Consider the following 4,813-nt stretch of genomic DNA (forward strand, 5'->3'; position numbering starts at 1 on the left):
GCCGGTTCTGCCCAAGGCACTATATAAGTTTAATGCAATCCCAATACAATTACCCTCATCTTTTTACAAAGAAATGGAAAAACTGATTACCAAATTCATATGGAAAGGGAAGAAGCCCCAAATTAGCTGAGAACTCCTCAAGAAGAAGGACATACTGGGAGGGCTTGCTTTACCTGACTTTAGCATATATTATACAGCCAGAGTGGTCAACACTGCATGGTATTGGTATAATGACAGATACTTGGACCAATGGAAAAGAACTAAAAGCCCAGAAATAAAATCATCAGCATACAGACAACTTATATTTGACAAGGGCCCAAAAAATATCAAATGAGAAGCAGATGGCCTCTTCAACAAGTGGTGCTGGAAAAAAATGGATAGCTACCTGCAGAAAAATGAAGCAAGACCCTTATCTCACTCCATGCACAAGAATAAACTCAAGGTGGATCACAGACCTCGAGGTAAAACTCCAAACTATTAGCCATCAATGAGCGAATTTGAGGAAACCTAAGAACTTTGGCACAGAGAATACATAGGTTATCAGAAATATGGAAGGATACAAATTCAGATGAGTCACATATTGACAAGTGGGATATACTGAAGATAAAATGCCTGTGTACATCGAAAGAATTCACTAAGAGAGTAATAAGAGAGTCCACCGACTAGGAAAACATCTTTAGCAATGACACATCAGACAAAGGCCTTATTACTAAAATCTACAATACTCTGCTAGCTCCCAAAAAGAAACAAAAAACTAATTTCCCACTGAGGAGGTGGGCAAAGGACCTGAACAGAAGTTTCACAAGGGCAAAAGTCTGAGTGGTCAATAAACATATGAAAAAATGTTCATTATCATTAGCCATAAGAGAATTGCAAATTAAAACAACAATGAGATACAACCTAACACCCTCAAAGATAGCCCAATTCAAAAACTCAGAAAGCAACACGTGTTGGAGGGGCTGTGGGGAGATAGGAACTCTCATCCACTGCTGGTGGACATGTAGGTATGTACAGACACTATGGAAATCTATTTGGTGATATCTGAAACAGACGGAAATTGAGCTACCATACAACCCATCAATCCCCTTACTGGGCATATACCCAGAAGAGACAAGAAACACACCACGACCAGATATCTGTGCTCCAATGTTCATTGTGGCACAGTTCACAATTACAAAGAAGTTAGAAACAACCCAAATTCCCATCAATAGATAAACAAGCAGCCATCTAGGTGAGAGGCAGCAAAGCCCATATGGAAGAAGCACACCAGCCTGTGTGATCACGAGGTATTGATAGGATCAGGTATCAGGCATCAAAGAACAAAAAATCATATCATTGTGAATGAGGGGGAGTGGGGACTCAAGCCCATCTGTAGGCAACTGGACATCTTACAGAAGGGTCTCAGGGAAGAGATGGGCAAGTCAGGGTGTTGTGTAGCACTGATGAAATATATAATGTTCCTCTAGTTCTTTAATGCTTCTTCCCCAATCCCCCTGCACTATGATGAACCCAATTCTACCTCATTAATCCAGCTAGACCAGAGGATATACACTGGTAGATAGGAACTAGAAACACAGGGAATCCAGGACAGGCTTAGGACCAGGAGTGAGAGTAGCGATACCGGGAGGGTAAAGGGAAGGTGGGGTAGAAAGGGAGAACCGATTACAAGGATCTGCATATAACCTCCTCCCTGCAGATGGACAACAGAAAAGTGGGTGAAGGGAGACATCGGACAGTGTAAGACATGACAAAATAATAATAATTTATAAATTATTAAGGGTTCATGAGTGAGGGGGTGGCAAATGTTTTCAGAATGATGATGGAAACAAATGTACAAATGTGCTTGACACAATGGACGGATGGATGGATTGTGATAAGAGTTGTATGAGACCCCAATAAAATGATTTTTTAACAATTTGGCCAATGAATAACTCTTGAACCCTAGGACATACAGTGCCTAAAGCAAAATGAAGAAATGACCAAGAGTTGAATTGAAGATACCAAGGTCTTTCCCCATTAAAATGGAATGTGCACAGGCCTGAGGATAGAAAACTAAAAGGCACCAGCAAACTGGAAAAGTCTGGAGAAAAAACCCAGCGTCCAGTGGCAATGTGGGAAAATGTTATGGGTAACAAGCATCAAGAAAAGCTGTAAGGAATTAGTCGACAAGCAATCATCTCAGGAAGTAGCTGTGGTAGTTACATAATCTGGTGTCAAATTGAGACTTAATAGGGGTGGAGTAAAAGGGTGGAGTCTAGTCTGTCAATTGGATTATAGCCAATGAGGCCTGTGTGTGGGCATGGCCTTCTGAGAATTCTGGGGATTCTTGGATTTCCTCCTAGGAGGCAGGAGACAGTCTGTCTCTCTCTCTCTCTCTCTCTCTCTCTCTCTCTCTCTCTCTCTCTCTCTCTCTGTCTCTGTCTCTGTCTCTGTCTCTCAGCTCATTCTCCTGGAGACTCTCTACTGACAACCCACATGGCACTATGCTGATAGACCCCATGCCCTGGGAATTGGAGGAGCCACATGGAGACCCCTGACACCACTGAGATACTTGTACTTGCAACACCACTGGATCCAAAGACTTTCCACCCACTGGCCTGTGATCACCCTACATTCGGTGTCACTGCGTGTGCTTCATGAGTCTGAAGAGGGCTTTATAGATTGGTAGCAGACATATTGGCTAATATTGGACTTATGAGCTTGGACTGAACTGGGTTGGGGTGCTTTCTTAATGTAAAATTACCCTTTAAATAAAACTCTCTCTTATACACATATGAGTTTCTGTGGATTTGTTTCTCTAGTCTACCCGGACTAACACAGTAGCATATATATACATATATATATATATATATATATGATCATGAATTGATATTAAGAGAGGAAGATGTCAAAGCTGCACTAAAGGCACTGGTGAAACCAAGGCTCCAGGAATTGACAGAAGATCGATTGGGAGGTTTCATCAAACAGATGCAACAACAGAAGCAATCATTCATCTATGCCAAGATATTTGGAGGACATCTACCTGACCAACCAATTGGAAGAGAATCATATTGTAATTCCAAAGAAAGGTGATCCAAAAGGAAGCAGAAAATATAAAACGGCATCAATAATGTCACGTGCAATTAAAATGAGCTGATAATCATTAAAAAAAACTATTGTACAAGTACATCAACAGAGAACTAACAGTAATTGAAGCTGAATTCAAACGTGCATGTAGAAGGAGTATCGTTGCTGGTGTCAAGTGGATCTTGGCTGAAAGCAGAGAATATCAGAAAGATTGTGTTGTATTGATTATGCCAAGGTATCCACCTGTGCGAGTCATAACAAATTATGGACAGCATCATGGAGAACGGGAACTTTGGAACATTTAAGTTTGCTCATGTGCATACACCAAGAGGAAGAGATTGAAACAGAGCAAGGGGCTACTGAATGGTTTAAAATCAGGTGAGGGGTGCATGGGAGGTTGTGATCTTTCAGCATACTTCTTCAATATGTATGATAAGCAAATAACCCTAGACACTGGGCGATCTGAAAAATGCTTCATCAGGGTTAGAGGATCACTCACTAACAACCTGTAATAGGCAGATGGCATCGCCTTGCTTTCTGAAAACAGAGAGAATTTGAAATACTTACCAATGAAGATCAAAGTGTACACCCTTAAATATGGATTCCTTTTCAGCATGAAGGAAACAAACTTCCTCACCACCGGACCAATAAGCAACATCATGCTAAAGGCAGAAAAGATTGAAGCTGACAGAGCTTTCATACACTTGTATCCACAATCAACAGCCATGGGAGCCATGTGGCGAGAAATCAAATGGCACATTGCAAAGGCCAATCGGTTTCAAAAGACCTCTTTACAGTGGCCTGACCTAAGGTAGGACATTTTCGGTCACCTCACATGCGTTCAAAGTCTGAACAATGAACACGGAAGGCTGAAGAATAAATGATGCATGTGAGTTACAGTGTTGGCATAAAATATTGGACTGGAATAGGAACTATCAGAAAAACAAATAAACTTGTATTAGAAGAAATACAGCCAGTAGGCTCCTTAGAAGGAAGGCTGGTGAGACCACATCTCACATACTTTGGACAAGTCACCAAGAACAACCAATCTCTGGAAAATGATGTCATTTCTTGGTAAAGTAGAAAGTCAGGGGCGAAAGAAAGACTTCACTAAGAGAGAATGACACAGCAGCCGAAGCAATGGGCTCAAACATCGCAACGGCTGTGAGGATGGCACAAGACTGGGCAAGTTTTGTTCTGTTGGACATAAAGTTGCTATGAGTTGGAACCTACTCAATGATGCTGTTCAACAACCTCACTGATTTACGAATATATACCCAGACACACATATAATATGCAGATATTCTAATCTTAAACAATTTGGTTAAAGTTCTAAAAACCACCTCAGCCTCATTCCTTTTCATCTGCAGAGGTGCCAGTTAGCTAAGACTGCTTTTTTCCTTTGTCTCTACCTTCCCCTGCCATAGTTCTTTGGCAGGCAGAATTAACTCCATGGACATGCTGGCCAACTCTCTAGAGAGCCATTTGTTCTCTTTAATGTCACGGCCATATCTAGATAATTGCCCTCCTGTATCAATTGATATCTTGCTTTTAATGTAATTGGATCTTTGCAAATCAAAAAGCCACTTATGCAAATGAAAACAATGAGTCCACTCAATAAACCGGGAATGAGAGCCACAGACGTTATGAAAGTAAACAAAGCTAATCAAAGCACCATTTTAATCATTTGCTTGGTAGAGACCAGCAGCGGGAACAGTGGAATCAAGAAGGGACTCACTGGCCACTT

Source organism: Tenrec ecaudatus, chromosome 3 (assembly GCF_050624435.1).
Source record: "Tenrec ecaudatus isolate mTenEca1 chromosome 3, mTenEca1.hap1, whole genome shotgun sequence".
Lineage (NCBI taxonomy): Eukaryota > Metazoa > Chordata > Mammalia > Afrosoricida > Tenrecidae > Tenrec > Tenrec ecaudatus.